This window comes from Synchiropus splendidus, chromosome 14 (assembly GCF_027744825.2).
Source record: "Synchiropus splendidus isolate RoL2022-P1 chromosome 14, RoL_Sspl_1.0, whole genome shotgun sequence".
Classification (NCBI taxonomy): domain Eukaryota; kingdom Metazoa; phylum Chordata; class Actinopteri; order Syngnathiformes; family Callionymidae; genus Synchiropus; species Synchiropus splendidus.
Genome location: NC_071347.1, coordinates 18,030,186 through 18,048,142, shown reverse-complemented (window position 1 = coordinate 18,048,142; position 17,957 = coordinate 18,030,186). Strand labels below are relative to the sequence as shown.

The 17,957-nt window shown below is 43.4% G+C and overlaps 1 protein-coding gene across 1 annotated transcript in view; it reads right to left on the bottom strand.

The window, feature by feature from the left end:
• Nucleotides 1–16,775, bottom strand: part of shank3a (SH3 and multiple ankyrin repeat domains 3a) — a 182,714-nt gene extending 165,939 nt beyond the window's left edge. Inside the window, exon 1 of the mRNA XM_053885400.1 lies at nucleotides 16,721–16,775. The gene's annotated coding sequence lies outside the window, so the exon portion shown is untranslated. The remainder of the gene's footprint in view (nucleotides 1–16,720) is intronic.
• Between the last annotated feature and the right edge of the window lie 1,182 nt (nucleotides 16,776–17,957).

Genomic DNA, 17,957 nt, shown 5'->3' with positions numbered 1-17,957 from the left:
GGTTTCACACAAGTAATATTCCAGTAACTAGTTCATCATTGACTGAAGCTCTGTCAGTCTGATAGAGTAATACAACAATAATTGCACAGATTAATTCGATAAGTGTTTTGCTGATGATCTAAATGAAGGAGGATCATTGTTATCGATCCCTCAGTAAATACGGAAGGAGAAGGATGGTGTGATTGATGTGTCTTTCTGGGAGATATTGATCAGCTGTTAATAGTCTCAGTGGAAACATGTAGCGGAGCCACAGATCACTGGAAAACAAGTCAGACAAATGTGCAACATTCCTCACTCAGCTCCAGCAAAATGATCATTATTAATGTGACTAGAGGATAAAAAATAACTACCATAAATTCCAGGCTACGAGGTGCGCCGGAATATGAGCCGCACCCACTCGATTTAAGAAGGAAAATAGATGTTCATACATAAGCCGTGAAAGGTGAGTGGTGCTTAAAAATGCATGAGCATCACTTCTAAACAAGTTTTGAAAACGGGCTCCAACATGGAGACTGACTCATGAAACATGAACTTGCATCATGACCTCCTTGACATTAAAACGCTCAACAGATGTGGTGTCGGAACTTCGAAGTTCCGACACCACAGCTGGTCTCAGCTGCTGCTTCTCCTCTCAGGTCCTCCAGGAGATTGACTCTGTTGGCGGAGCTGGCGTGACGCACGTGAAAACAGCGCATTTTGAACGCTTTATGGTCAAAACACCTGTGATTTCAACAGTTTGATGTGACAAAGCACAATATTTTGGCAGCATGATGCTTTTTAGCCTGTAAAAATCCTTATATTAGCCATTGTAGGGTTCAGACCGCAAGGAAAAAAAGCGACTCACAGTTTGGAAACCAAGTTACAGGGAAAAACAGAATGCCTGAATCCTATGTTTTTCCAGGAGAAATTGATCGACTCACAATACACAATCTCAAGTCAACAGCATCATATAGAAACAATATATAAGGTACAACAAGGTATTAAATGAACGCATGGATGTTATGTGGTGACACTTTCACACACTTTTTTCATGTAAAGGTTTAGTTACACTTGAAAAAGGGACAGTGTTTAGCTATTATTCCCTGAAGAAGTGAGGAATTCCAGCACAGTCTGTTTCTTAAAACGCTTGAACGCGTATGAAACAAAAAGGAGGGAAACCGCTGTCCAAAGGTCTGGAGAAGTGGCCCAACAATCCTCCTGTTGGCTCTGGGATAAAAGGGAGAAAAATTAGCTTGAAGCCCAGCCACTGCTGCCGAAACATAAACCAGAGAAGGTTGGCTGCGGCTTTCAGGCGCAAGTGGATGAGGAAAAGTGTATCGGCCGTAATACAGGAAGTGAATCCTCGCCGCTCAGTCAGAATCACCGCAGTGAATTAACCGATCAACACAAAAGAAAGCATGGTTGAAATTGCCAAAAAATAAAAAAAATAGTCCAGCCTCAGGTCAATCTTGTGGAGCTGAAGGTTCCGAACATACGCGTTACAAATTCCAATGAGATTTTTTTTTTTTATAACTTTACATTCACTACAACATGAAAGCGGAGTGCATGAGGTTGAAACACTCTTCAGACGAGAGGCTCCTATGGAGCGACAGATTTAAGTTGAAATTCCACACAGCTTCAGAGGAGAGCGAATTAATTAACAGCCAAGGCGGCGCACGGAAGGACCGGCATGCAGATAAGCCAGAGAAAGGAGCGCGATAGATAACTCGCACCTGGCGGAGGAAGATGGATTAATTGTTTGTGAAGGAGACAATTTCAGCAGATAATGGAAAGGAGGGAGGAAAGCAAAAGACAGATAAAAACGATATGGAGTATGATCGTGGAAAGAAAGGCTGGCAATAAACTAGGAATCAAACGTCATGTTAAACCACGCCGGAGTGTCACAAAGTTCTGCCAACTGAAAGTGGACTTTGGAAGCGACAAATTTGATTCGGGGGGGGAACAAACAAGTCCTGGTGTCTTTCTTTGTTAATCCATCATCGACTGTTCCCACATTGCTTCTGCTGCCAGGGTGGACTGTGTCCCGAACACACCACCTGATAAATGAAGGTCGCAGACCGAGCTAAATGCCCATTCTCACAACTGCTGGCGTGGATCAAAAGAGGCCGAGCAAATCATTTACTGACCCGCAGTGTCACCTCGGCTCGCACTTGCTAAACTGGCTGCTCAAAATAATTGATGCTAAAGTCATTGGGCTCGTGGTCCACCGTCTCTCTGAAGCCCCGCCGTGTTTGTAATCTCTACTTGTGAGTGGAGCCGGAAGACAGATAGCCCACGCCGTCGTGCGGCTCAGTGTTCAGTCATGCAGCGCACCTACCAGTCTAAAACAAACCCCTCTCACCCCCCATGACAACAACCTGGAACACTTGCTATCGCACACTCTACAGTCTCTGGTGGAAGTTAAAAGAGGCCTCCTGCAGTTTGATGAAATTTGACGGTCCGCTTGTAAATCATAGTGTTTGCAGGAGAGGATAATGCCAATGCAGAGCTGTTGTGGGAGGAGAATGTGTTTGCTGAGAAAGAAATGTTTCACCACACACACACACACACACCTGGAGTAGAAGCAGAAACATGACACCTGTAAGCCTTTCATTGTGAGTAAGGATCAAACAGTTTGCAAATGGTTGAGATCATCATACATTATGGCTGTTTTCATCTCCTCATATCTCCCAATCATCCACCATGAATGGTTTTTTACAAATCTATTGAATCATGAACCTGAAAAATGCGCCTGTCTGTCACTTGATTTGTCAGGTGTAACACTGCAGTGTTTTCTGCAGGTGACCTGGCATGTTGTGACCAAGTGTCGGCATAAACACATGTTGCACAGTTTCATCCACCGAGCTCCATCATCATTTCCATTACACACAAGCAGTGACAAGTGTTGTGCTATACATGACTCACGTTGCACACGAGTACGATTGGAACTACTCACATAAGCTCAGAAATGAGCGATAAAATAGGCTATATATCCGAATCGAATCTGGCAAACCTGAACAGTTAATCTTTTTTTTTATAAACTACCACAGATTGTTAAAAATCTAGTATTGAAAACTAAAAATTGGGGGTCGATATTATTGATAAAACATTGCTATAGATCAATACTTTTGTTAGCATTTGAAATACTGTTGATCACAATGTGCTCAATGGCACAGTAGACCATGATAATCCACGAGTCGCTGTCACACAACAGCGACACACAAAAGGAACAGGAGCTCAGACTTGACTCCTTCTCTTCAAATGACTTTAGTGAATCAAGTTGGTCATTTGAAACATCACCAAAATTCCATTATCTGTTCCATGTTTCAGTATCAATGCAGACAAACATCTTTGGTTTGTCACTGCCTGCTTTTTCTTTTTCCCCGTTGGGCCCATTACAGTGCTTCCACAGCACATGTGATCAAACAACTCCCACAACAATGTACAATATATTCAGGTATTATTGTACTAGATTGGATGGATGGATGGATGGACGGACGGACGGACAGATCACGCTGGTCTCGGCTGTAAGGTCAATAAAACGCCTGTCATTTAATCAGTCATCCATCTATCCATCCATCCAATATACTACAATAATACCTGGATATATTGTACATAGTAGACAGACAGACAGATCTACAGTCGGTTCAGGTGTGGAATTATCATCACCATATTCACTCATAAATGATTGCAAAGTTATTAGGAAAAGGCAAACTTCAATCAGTGCAAGACTTTCTATATTATTTTTGCATAATTGATGACAGGATTATCTTTGTGGAAAGGTCAAATGGAAATCAGGTGTGACACAGCAGAGCGTGCACTCAGCTCAGCGTTTATCAGAGCAGGACGTCATTTGAATATGTCAGATAACATCCATTTTTCATGCATTTGTCTGCTCGCCTTTACAAACAGATCATGAGTGTGTGTCGCTCGCGACGCTGCTGACATCAGAACAGACAGGAAACAAGTCGAGCAGGCATCTGTTGACACACGGAGCTCACGCACACACGCACGTGCGCGCGTGCGGTGTTACTGGCGTAACGGCTGATTAGCCTTATCGACGGCGGTGAAGAGCGCAGCAACACTATGGGGTAGATTACACCGGCGATGAGGGTGATGGCAACAGAGCGTGCTCAACACCCGCCGCTGAACACACTCTGATTACAGTCAGCATTAGTTATGATCATTCTCATTTTCATAATCAAGTCGAAAGCTCTCACATCACGTCAGTAATTAGCGCAAAAGAAGAAGAAAAAAATCTCCACATCAACTTGTTTATATTAATGAATTAAAACCGAGATTTTGTGATTCAATATTTGATTTAAAACAAAACCTATTTCCCTTTTCTCTGTATCGGACCGTCGTGGTGAAGAGGGAGCTGAGTCACAAGACGAAGCTCTGGACTTACCGATCGATCTACGTTCCCTCCCTCACCTATGGTCACGAGCTTTGGGTCATGACCGAAAGGATGAGATCGCGGATACAAGCGGCTGAGATGAGTTTCCTCCGCAGGGTGGCTGGGCGCACCCTCAGAGGTAGGGTGAGGAGTTCGGTCATCTGGGAGGAGCTCGGGGTGGAGCCGCTGCTCCTCCACATCGAGAGGAACCAGCTGAGGTGGCTCGGGCATCTGATCCGGATGCCCCCTGGACGCCTCCCTGGGGAGGTGTTCCGGGCATGTCCAACCGGGAGGAGACCCTGGGGAAGAGCCAGGACTCGCTGGAGAGATTCTGTCTTTGGTCTGGCCTGGGAACGCCTTGGGATCCCCCGGGAAGATCTGGAGGAGGTTTGTGCGGGTCGGGAAGTTGGGCTTCCTTGCTCCGACTGCTGCCTCCACGACCCGACCCCGGTTAAGCGGCAGAAGAAGGTGAAGATGAAGGAGACAAAACCTATTTGACCGTTTGGAAAGAAACTCCCTCGACAGAACAGAACATACTTTTTTGCCGCACTAGAATAAAGTGTAATTGCACATCCACTCATTTTTTTAAAATATAATTTCAGACAACAACAATGTAAATAGTTATTCTTTATTGTAAGTTGATCTATATTACTGTCTTTTTTATTTTCTTTAATGTTAACAAGGATACAATGTTATGCAGCGGTGTACTTTTAATGGTACTATTTACAGAGAGTCGGGGGGCAGTTTACCTCTTCCTGGGTGGGGGGAGTGGGGCGCAACAGAAAATAATGGAGAAGCACTGATTTAATCCATAAACAGAATCGATGCCTCACAAAGGAGATTAAAGAAAAAGCAAACCCCTTGAGGGAATAAAGACCACAGAGGCTTTTAACATTGAAACTACAGGTGAAATATTAGTGACATATTTGGCCTCTTAGTCTCCTTTTCTGTTGGTGCCAAATGGAAAAACCCATACACACACAAGCCACCGTGAACCACAGAGGGACTATTACTGTTTTTTTTTTTCCTATATATTATTTTGATGTGGAAACACAAGTATGAATGATAAGTCAGACCAATTCCCACGTACCGTGATGGCAAAACAAAGAGGGGAAACTCTACTAGTTCCTAGAGACGTCCTCCTTTTGGTGACAAGATGTAATTAATATGAACCATAAAAACCAAACCAATCACAAGAAAATAACAGGACAACTGACCAAATAAAATACAAGAGGCTATTTAAGCAGCAACCTTCAATTGAGAGGCTCCCACCAAGCACACACACACACACACACACACAGCCAGACACACAGTGCTTGTGTTGTTGCGATGGTGACGACTGCTCGGGAACAGAGTATTGGACAGAAATGAGATTTTCTAGAAAATGTTTAATCTTTCTCACACACACAGCGTCAGTAGAAACAAACCACCCAACACATATCCATAACATACAGAGGGTGTGTACCTTATACCACCTATTGACGGAGGTAATAAGGAGAAAGCGGCGTCTATCTGGGAGCTGTGGCAACACTGAAATATGCGGCATTACTTCCAGATTGAGTGGTGGCGCTTTAGTCAAGCTGGAACATACAAATAAAGCAACGCTTCAGCAAACTCAAGCAGGCAGACAAACACACAAAGCAAACACATCAGTGAGCCGGGGGGATTGGCAACAGGAATGTCTCGCCTTGCTCTCAGACGTAGAGCCACAATTAGGGGAAAAACATCGGCCAACACGGATCTGAGAGGGAGAATTAAAATTCCAGACAGTCCAAAATAAACCTCACCTCACTCAAACAGAATTATTAAGAGGAATCACTGGGGTTTTTCAATTGCAGGGAAAATGGCAACAGTAACTAAGAACATTTTCTAATTTGCTTAATGGCAAATTAAAGTTAATGATTCTCGCCTTAGCAAACCTTCTTTACATTTAAAAACTGGAGTTCCAGCTAGCCAAATAGAATTGGTCCACTTTGAAAATGACAAGATTATTCCAACTCATTAAAAAAAAATGTCAGAATAAATTGGTGTCGTGAAGGTTGTGCTTCCTCTCTGCAACATTTCCGTTTGTCTCCTGCTGCATTTCAAGCCAAACCTGTCCCCAGATGGTTTCCCGCTTTGTCGAAGGTGAGTGGAAAATTCTCCGATCACATTCATGTGTCTGAATGATGCATGTGAAAGCAGGTTTTTTTTCTTTTTTTAACGGAGCCACTCACTTATTCTTGTCAACTTGTGCATAAAACAGGCTCCAACAGTGCAATGCTCCAGTAGCAGGTAAACTTATGTAAACACGATAGATTTCCTCTGATATATCTCAGTTCTAAAATACAGAAAACCCCGGTATTAAAGGCATCATGATACATCTTCTGCCAACAGAGGTTGTCATGGCTTGAGATCACATATCAGCCCGGTGTAGCTTTTCTCTTCCCTCCACTTCAAGGTTCCTTTGTCGAGCCTCTGTAATGATCGACTGCGTCGGCTGCAAAATCACCCCGGCTAACCATTATAATGAACGACGAACGTCTGGGCTGCGACCATGCAAATTTGTCACATTATTTCTCGAAATCACAGAAGCGTAATTACCTCCACCCAGGGGGTACCACATTAAGTGTGACCATTTTGGGTTGTACCACGAAGGTCCAGTGAGGAAAATCAATAAAACATAAAAAAAAAAAAAAGTTTGACAGACGCTGACTTGTGTTTGGGCTCATTCATATTTTGGACCTGTTTTTGGAGTCATTCTAGTCATGCAGCCGCTTACAATTACATGGCGGCTCAGAAAACCGAATTATTGACTTTTGAAATACATGTCAACAGCATAGTCCGACTACTGAAGAGGAAATTGAATTTCTCTCAGTCGGACTACATGACCTGAATACTGCGGCTAATAGCTGGACTAAGCTAGTGGACTGGGTGATGTGCAGCTGCGCGAACTACAGCTACGCAGCGGTCTAAGGTCGTCTTATAACCTTGTTTACGATTGAGAAGTCGTGTATGCAACCCAGTCCATCTCAAGTTCTTTCTCTAGTTCCCCCAAGAAGATTAGAAGGCATGATTTGTTGGTCTAAGGAAACATTACCACCACATCAGCTAAGCTAAGTGAGACAGAGCTCACGACAGTGATCAAAAGCGCGACTCTGTGGTTTAGATACTCCACAACTAACATTCTTGTAATACGTAGACAACACAATCTCCAGAATATTTTTTTGCAGAACCCTGCGAGTTTACTTCTAAAACCTGCCAGAGGACCTTGACGGAGACGGCGTTGAACCATCGCTCTGCTGTGCTGATTCTGCACCTCTGAAGTTAAACTAGCGAATTATTCAGCACGATTGTCTACAGAGTTCAATGTAACAATATGAAACGGCTCCTCGCTACCCGTCAGCTTTGATTCCTCTTCCTCTGCGGTGATAGGAACCGGAAGGACAGAAGAGCTTACGGTGCCACGGTGTTACTGTAGGTGTACGAGCCAGGATCCTGGTTCACATGAAACCGCATAATACAAGATGAAGATCAATTGTTCATATGTAAATTCTCCATCTCTACTCCTCATGTGAACCACTTGGGTCCCCCACACTACTCTGCACTGCATTTGTTCTGTGTGTGGGTTTGATGGACAGTTCATTTGAAGTTATGCAGGCCAGCTGCTTTGGTGGGGAGAGGCAGTGTTGGATGAAGAAGGCTTCAGATGGAGATACCAAAGGAAACAGGAGAAGATGAAGGCAACTGATGAAAAAGAAGATGTGAAGAAGACCGACTAAAGAGAATGATCAAGACAACAGAGGACACGGGTTGAAAAGTTTTAACATAAAAACCCACGTCTTTGAGTCAATTCAATGAAGGCGTGACTCTGTCTACATTGTCGTTTGCCATTTCCCATCGAGGGTTGCCACAGCAGGTCGGCCTCCTACTGTGCATCCTCCATAGTTGCACCCATCCTTTTCACGTCCTGCTTCATCACATCCAGGGTTTGCCGAAGCTGTGCGATGATGAATCTGACGGAGCTTTGATTAAAATGCCGCTGCCTCCCTCCGTTATCAATGAGATTAGCCTCTTTTGTTTGTGCGCCCAAGTATTCTTCAGAATAAAGAGTTGTTTTCCAGAGAAAGTCATAAAATACTGAGCCGGTGAGAGATGAAGCACCCCAAGGTCTTTGCTCTATTTCTCTGTCTCCGGCTTCTAACTCGCCACACAGCTTTCACTCGGTTGCTATGGCAACTTGGGTTTCCTGCCAGGATCACTTCCAATGCGCCAGATTTGACATTCATTCTTTCATTTCCTCCTTTCCCTCCGCTGTCCGTCAGTTTGCCTGGCCTTCTCCCCCCATTACCTCTGCGTCCCGCCTACGAGCAGAATAGACGCCAATCAGTAATCCACCTTAAACTGCAGCAGATATCCCATAAGCTCAGATCAAGCTCCCCGCTCATCTTCCTCAGCTCGGTGGATTAGTGGTTTGTTTGTCTCTGACTCCTAGGTGTTATGTGTCGGTAAACTTTTGAAAAGCCAGCCTCGTTTCGGTCCATCAACTTGATGGACGTTTGAGTGAAGGCTCTGTTAGATGACTGAAAAATGACAGTGAACCAAAGACATTTTAGAATTCAACCAGGCAAAGCTAGTATTCATGAGCATTACCCGTCTTAATGGCTGTAATTCCATCAGCTGTTTGGGGATTTGCACCCCAGTCAAAGAGTGATTATTGAGGCGACTCTCTTCAACGGTTCACAGACAGATTGATCTCAAGGGTGTCTATTCCCATTAGGCAGCGAGGTGCCCAACCTTTTCCCAGAACAGAAAACACGGCAGCGCTATTTCTCATCTATAGTGGCATTATTGTGGTGAATGAAAACACAAAACGTTTTTGGTTGACTGTACTTCGACGATCGCCTACTGGAACAACTCCTGGAGGTCTTCATTTAAAACACATCAGCAAGTATAATGAGTCTCCTGAAAGTGGTCCGACCTCCTGTCAGAGGCTGACACAACGCACCAAATGGCCAGGACATCCAAAGGACAAATACAAAGTCAAGAACATGCTTCATCAAAAAAAGTTACCACAAAGTTTCCCAGGAGCATCTGTTCGTAGAACATGACTGACAGCTTGGGTAACAGTTTCCGCACAAAACACCAGGCTTCGGAAGCTTCCGAAAAACACAGACACGTAGACAAGACCTACAATAAAATCGCTCACAAACAGTCATCTACCTGTGAAGCTTTGACTCATCGAGTCATGATGCAAGCACTGCACCGAGCAGACAGGGAACAATGCAGATAAACCCAATTTCTCCAAGAGAAAACAAAGAACAAAATGAGGAAAAAGCCTCTGAACCGGGCCGCGATAGTTTTCATTAGAGCAGGCAGTTTTCCACAGAAAACAAAACGCGATTATTCAATCAAAAATGTAATATGTCGGAGAGTGCGACCGCAGTCGTCTTCTACAAATTATTATAGTCATCACCTCCCATTGGCCACGGCTAAGCGATGTTGAGGCGCAGATATTAAAAGTTTAACAGCCGTGTTGTTTTGGAGGCTCCCCTGTTGGGTTCCTTAATTGCATCAACTTCTCGGTGCATGTGTGTAGTCGTGCGCGGTGTTGCCGCATTGTTTTCGTCCTTGTCTACCTCCGTCCCTCAACACATACGCATCTCGCGAACCGCCTAGTTCACAACATCAATTTGGACCTGACGATTACTGGCAGTCAAATGGGACGTTGAAGACAGGAAAAGAGAAACCAACCCTCTGCAAACACAGAGCTGGTGCAATATTTCGGAGGAGAAACATCACCTGCAGCTCAACGGAACCATTCGGAAATTCATTAAATAAACCAAGTGCCTGCCAAGCCTGCTCTTCATATCCACTTAAGTACCTGGTTGGCACACTGTGTTCTGGGCAACATGGTTGGGGTGGTTGGACAGCACATGGGTTCGAAGGTTCATGCCCAGACGGACCAGGAATTTGGGTGATGATTCGTCGAAATGTGAGGAATTAGTGATGGATGGTGAAGCAGGAGAAGTGTCGAAGCTTGGCCAACAATAGATGGGAAACGAAACACGCTTTTTGAAAGAGCTATTTCAAAGAGAAGAAGCAAAGAGATATCAGACCACCTTAATGGATCTCTGAGTCTTCTTCTTCTTCGTTCTCTTGGGCTTCTCCCTTCAGGGGTGGCCACAGTGGATCCATCCTCCTCCATCTCACCCTGTCCTCTGCTTCCTCTTCTCTCAAACCTACAAACCTCATGCCCTCCTTCACCACCTCCATAAATCTCCTCTTTGACCTTCCTCTCCACCTTCTGCCTGGCAGTTCCAACCTCAACATCTTGCTACCAATGTAATGGCTCTCTCTCCTCTGCACATGTCCAAACCATCTCCATCTAGCCTCCCTGACTTGGTCTCCTAAACACCTGAGCACATGTGCTGTCCCTCTGATCCTATCATCATCCTGCTCACTCCCAGAGAGAAGCTCAGCATCTTCATCTCTGCTACCTCCAGCTCTGCCTCCTGTCTTTTCCTCAGTGCCACTGTTTCCAAACCATACAACCCTTTTGGACACTTGCCCTTTCATCTCTGAGAGTATTCACCGGTATTCAGCCTTCATGTTATTAAAGTTACTATGTTATGTATCAATAAAATCAATAAAACCGAGGTAAAAAGTAATGTTCGTGACGGTAAGCTAACAACAACATTGCTGCTGTGGCGCTATTTTTTTTTCCATACCATTTATCTATCACTCATTTTTATCATCCATTCATTCATTCATTTTTATGAGAGAAAGAGCATAATCTCCAGTACCACTTTGACTACACGCTTTTCAATGGTTATCATCATCCAACATAAATCACATCTTAAGACTGAACTTGTATTGTTGTAACACAAAACACAATAGCAGAAAAAAAAAGTTTTTGGTTGGCGTATAAATTTGACAAAATGTGAACTATTATCATGAGAAGTCCAGGAATTTTCACTTTTATTTAACTTTTAATTGTTTTTTATTTATTTAGAAAAAAACTAGCAACTAAATACTTGAAGGTTTTAATATGACAAAATTGTCAGCATCACAGTCAATAAATCACAGAGAACGTGTTCATAACTGAAGAAAAAATGAGCCATAACTGCCACTCGCACAAATTCGAATGCATGGGGACATTTTTTTCACCACTACTATATTTTAGTGACTACATATAGTCGCAAAATCTCATCGTAGTTATATCCGGTGACAGGTCAGAGAGACACACAATTGTGCCAATATTAAGCCAGAAAAGCATTTTGTTCATGAATTTTGGAGACTGAACAGAGTGAACCACACAACATAAGCTGTCCCCTCCTCCAGTTGTATATTTCAGTGCTCTTTTATTGCTGCGAGAAGCACGACCACGGTCTCTGGAGGCGTGGCTTTGTGGTTTGCTAAACGTGTGTTTTGACCATGGACATTAGCGGTCATCAAATAGTCACAGGGAAAGCATGAATTTGGCGACAGTCAGGTCTAGAGTAAAATCAAAGTATGTATAATCTGCTCTTGTCGTGATAGAAGTGAAAATATCTGATATATTCTGATGATGTACTGTTAACATTCTCACAGTTCTCAATAGTATCTCATAACTTGCTATGAAATGCACATTAGAGGAAGAAGAATATTGTTTCATTTCGGGGTTTATTTTTGGGTGTCTGCACCCCTGAGTGCTACGAGATGTTTAGTTTTGTGTCAGCTTCATCGTGATACTCAGAAAGTAAATGTTTGCTTCTTTTATCTTTATTATGTTTTATAAAAATCATTGTGTATCACTTTTTGTTGATGAAAAAAATAAACATTTGTGACTTTCACCAGGAGAGATATATTCCTTTCATACCTTTATTTTTTTGCATGTATGGTTTTAGGTCCATTGTGTTAATATAGCCTGTCAAAACAAAATATTCACACCACCTCAAGATTGCCCTTGCATTTTAGACGTTAGACGCGTTTAGACGATGAGGGCTGTTGTCGGCTGCTAAATGTAACTTGAAAAGTAACTTGTAATCCAACTTAGTTACTTTAAAATTCAAGTGATCACAAAGGTAACCAAGTTACTTTTTAAGGGAGTAATAAGTAGTCAGTAATCAGATTACTATAAGTAACTGATTCTTACCTCATCCAACTAACAACTCAGTGAAAAACACCTGGACATCGCCACTTGAAAGGATGCAGAAATTCGATTTCCACCAAACTATGTCAGGGCACCATTTCAGGACACATCACATTCCAGCCTGCTCAGGTGACCATTTTAAAGCTCTATTGAGAGCCGGAAGCACTTGGGTGTTCTTAACATTAATTGTGAAGCTTCACCAGAAGCAATTAAATGCAATATTGAATATGATGACTCTAAGAATCAATATTGAAAGTGAACTGGATGGGGAATATGGAAGAAATGAGTGCTAGAGTTTCCGCTGGAATAGACTGGAGCTTCTATTTTTGGTCTGAATAACATTTCTATCTTATTAAATTGAGTGATTTTTGCTTGGTCCTATGTGTCGGTAACAAACTATATTAGTCAATCTGCTCATTCACACTCATATATATTTGCTATAGTTGTAGTTATCATCTGGAGATATGTAGGTGAATGTGCTTTCTGCATATCAACAGCAGCAATAGGGAAACAAAACCCAATTGAGGGCGACAGCCAGGCCAGTGGCAAAGTCAACACTGTCATTACTGGGACGATTGAATCAGCAGGAGGGGTGAACCAAAGAGCAGGAACATTTAACCCAGCACAACAGTCGAGCGGCGTAACCTTCATGTGCTCATCATCACTTCTGCTGGGACTCGCAGCTTTCACAAACAATCACTCGCAGGGGAAATTGGGGAAAATATCATGAGGATAAAGGGATTCATAAAAGAATGATGTTTAACTGGAGTGGACAGGTGAGCGTGGGGTTTGTTGGAAGGCTCAGAATAAACACTTTTAGGTAAAAAAAAAAATAAGAAAAAAACAATGGATTAACAAATAAAGCAGACTGCAGTGGGTGCAGGTTGGAACAAACACCCGGAGACACTGCATCAAGTTTGAGAGCCCTGTTTCAGGGCAAATGGTGTGTACCAACCGTCTCGTGTTTGGCATCATCAGGTGGCCAAACAGTGCTTCAAATTTTGTGGGAAATGGAAGCTAAGACACAACCATCTGCTCGGGTAATCAACATCCATAAATCTCCATTACATTTTGTGCTCACTTTCAGATCCAATCCGCATTTGGATGACAGCAAAACAGACGCTTGATGGACTAGTTACAGGAGAAATATGCTCCAACATTCAGACAAAAACCGATGTTGGAGAGTCTTCAGTCAATAACTACAGTAGTATTTTTCATTATCAGGGTGTGACAAAAATACACTTATATACTGACAATATATTCCATGTCAATGTCATAAACACCATCCCACCACTCATGCTACAAATTCCATAATGCACTGCAACAGGTGAAGTTCTTCTGTAAACTAAATACTCTGTTTCAAATAATGCATTAGCAGGTAATACATTCGGATGCCTTAAAGTACTTGATAAATGCACCTGAAGATGAACTTTAACTGCCTCCAGCAATAGCGACCAACTCATCTCCAGGTACCCGGCTAACAACTGTGTCCTGTGCATCCCCGACACGTCGGCAAGGCGGTAAAGCTTCAACATGAAAGATCAAAGTCCAAAAACAGTGTGATGACCTGTGTAAAAACCCACAGGAAACCAAAATATTTGTATGAAGATAACCTACAGCAATTCAACCCTCTCACTAAAACCCTCCACTTACTAAAACACACAGGAAAAGAGAAGAAAGAAAAAGTGATATTTTCGTGATCATTTGTCACTGGGCGTGTTGGTAGTGTAACAGAATGTTGTTTTCATCAGGAGACAGATTCCGCTTCACAATTATGTAACAGCGCCGCTGTTGAAAATATTCTGCCTGGACCTCAAAGTCAGTGGAAGTAAAACATCATCAAAGCGTGACACACGACTGAAGTGCTTGGAAACTGTCAGGGGCTTGCAGAGACCTTTGTTTCTCATTCGGAGTACCAGTGGCGCCTGGGCGAAGCAGTGCGAGCGTGTGAGTCCCTCTATCGGTCCGAATCACACTCGGGGGCAGGATCATTTTCGTCACCGTGGCAGGGGAGAGAGTGTAATATCGCCAATTATTCCAGCCTCCACCGCTACCAACGGCAGATATTAGTGCATAATGTGACTCCCATTTGCTTCAATTGAAAATAAAACTTTGGGGAATAAGATTCCTTTTCCGAGCGCACTGCAAAAGTCAATAGCTTTGTGAGCCAGGCAGGGAATATTTGAATGCTTTTTTTCTGAAGTAGCAGCATCACCTTCACACTAATGCATCGTGTAATTCACTATAACTAGCATCATTATATGATCACTTTGGCCAAACACGGAATGGTGGAGGTCACGTTTTAGTTTGTTCATCTGCAAAGAAAATGACACCTAAAGATTCATTCCATTCATTGCTATCACCTTAAGAGCGACGACGGTTAAAAACTCAAAGCATGTGACGTTATAAAATACATCATACAGTCAAATCACTGGAACAAATCAACTTTCGGGTGACAGAATGTGACCTAACCAACATATTCAGAGAGTTTTCTGATCCTTTACTGCTGCCAGCCACTACTTCACGCCTGCCACTTGTGGGTTGTAGGAGCTCCAAATTGCTCTTTGCAGTCTAAGGAGTCAGGTTTTGGCTGCGGACCTGATCCCCGCTGGAGACCTGCACTTTGTCTTGTGAAACTTTCAGTGGGTGGTGAGCTTCACACCTCTGGAGACTCGGCGCTAGATGCTGGAAACTACGTGTACAGCGAGACTCCACACAAACCTGATAAATGCCGGGCAGTAAAGGGTCTGATCTCTCAAAAATAACTTCTCAAACTCCCTTAAGTATCAGCAAGACAAGCTGAGATGAATGAATTTCCATGCTGTTGATGGCGGAAAAAGTTGCATCAGGGTAACATTCGTTCCCAGCCAAGATGAAGGGGAAGTGGCTGGTCCAGGTGAGGGATAGTGACCTTAGTGGCAGCTATCTTCAAGTGCCAAACACAGCGGGTACTAATAGATTTCTCCTGCTCTGAATTGAATTGCAAACATACGGTACGTACATTTACAAGTGACATCCGACTTAACAACCGGGATCGGTTCCGACCAACCGCTCGTAAGTCGGATTGGACGTAAGCGGAATGCCATTCAAAGTAGCAGACGCGAGGGTTATAGGTGCTACTGTAGTGGTAGATCGCCGTGTGAGAGTCGGAAGCTGGGATACTGTCGTACGCTTTGCCGGGCTGCTACGTGCGGCTGTGCCAGACATTGAATAAAAATTTAAAAAAAATTTAAAAATCATCTGCTGGCTGTGGTTGTGAGTACGAGTGGACGTAAGTCGAGCAGGTCTTAGTCGGATGTTACTTGCATATTAAAGTAATTGGAACGTTCGTTTGAAAACGGCGCCCATCTTGATGATTTAGGTGACACTGCAGATCCCTCTCAAAAGTCTGACAAAAACTTTGCAATAATCCCTTTAACAATGCCAAACCATAATGAGAAAACCACACTTCTGCTGCAGCAGAAGGGCAATTCTTAATGCATATTGCATTCCACTGTATTATTTATTCCATTGTTCTCAAGTATTCTGCACAGAGCATGAAATTCATGCGATGAAAGAGTATATGGTTAAGTGGATTCTAAGCCCGTTCTTATCAAAGCTGCACTCCACAGTGCTGGACGACAGAGTCAAGTGAATTCACGCAGGTGAAGCATGACACAAACAAAACCTCTCAACTGTGGATAGAGCTATTGAGCTTGCCTGGCCTGAGCAAGAGCACCAGCGATAGAGGTGAGTAATACAGTGGGCGACTTGTAAGACTGAATAAGCCTCATGTATTCTTAAACCTCTCTCGAAAGGGGGAAAAGTTTAAACTTTGTGAATTCACCGCTGATCTAACTTGCACCCTCAACATTGAATATATTTTCTGGGAGATATTTAGACTGAGCGGAAGGCAAATGATTTTCAAAAGAGTAGCTTCCTGAACTGTTTTAAAAGTCTCATGTTTATTTTGATGTTTGGCAGCTGACATACTTGGTGCACTTGTGCATCAGTTTAAATGTAATTTGTGTTGTGTTAGTCTATAATATTAATAATAATGTTCCTTTTTTGTGCCTTAATATCTATGCACACCAAAAATAAGGGTTTATCCACTTTAGTCTTTCTAACTTTGGGTACATTAAAACACATCTGTATAAAAATATTCTACGGTTTACAACATTTACAGTCGTGATCCAATGAAATCACAAGTAAAAGTTTGCCTATGAAAAGACTGAATATTGATTCCATCCTACCTGAACGGTGGTTTCTTAAATATCCAGTGGAGAAGCGGTCAATTCCAGCAAATTGATGTCATGTGTAGCAAAAGTACAGAGAGACTCTGTTACATAAAAAGCAGCCATGATGAAAGATTTTTTTTTATCCTTGAAGAACGAAACACCCTTGCGGCTTCACCAGCAGGCTCGGAGACAAGACATGACCGCTGCTCTCAGGCTGTAAAACCAAGCTGCTCTCTGCACGTGTGTCAGTGTGTGTGTGCTAAAGCTGTGCAGCGGCCTCTCTTTGTGGCCGGCGGTAAGAGGATCCTGTTAGAGAAACAATACCTGGCCATTCAAACGGAGATGAACAGACTGCACTGAGTCACGCTGAGACGATTCAACCCGGCTGAGACTGTCCAGACTGAGGTGAGGGGGGAGGCAGCCGAGTGGGGGGGGCGGTGAATACTTCTCCGGTAGGAGAAGAAAGAGACAAGCCTTTCACCAACTGACCAGTCATCGGCAATTAGAGTGTGTGTGTGTGAGCGTGGGTTTGATCGTGGGCCGGTTCAAAGGTCCTCCTGGGGAGAGGCAAGGGATGATACGGCTGAGGAGGTCTGGGGCAGATGAAAGTGGGAGCCACAACTAGTGCAGGTGGAGTGAAAGCGATCACTTTTTACCCAACTCTCCCTCTCTGCCGAGGTAATGCACACCTGCATTAATAATGGAGGAATGTTGCGCGGGAGGAAACTGGCTTTTGATTATCCCAATACCTGAACCTTGCACTTTTCACTGCAACAACATTCAGCATATTTTCAGAACCACGCTGGAAATTACCCAGATGTGAGAGGCAAACATGAGCCTGGCCGATCACTTTACATTTCACACACAAGGGCTTGTCCAAACTCTCAATGAGGATGTTCCCCATCACTCATCTGCAAGTGGACCTGCACTGCCTCCAAATTGATCTCCCAGCAAATCCAGCCAAAAGAGACTATTTGCATATTCATGGTGAGAAGGAACAATGCTGACTAAATGTGATGAGGGTCACCTTCAATTCCAGGCTGATCCTCAGTGTCAATCACAGTCAGCGCTGACAAGAGGAAAAAACTGTAACAGTGGTGCTCAGCCAGTATGAGAGAGAGATTTAGGAAACAGACAGCAGGGAGACAAGCACACGACCCATATGATGGGATTGTTTAGGCCCCTGTTTTTGTGTTATAACAGACTAAGGTGGAGGTCCACTGTGACCCAGCAACAGGCTAATGGGGGTGGA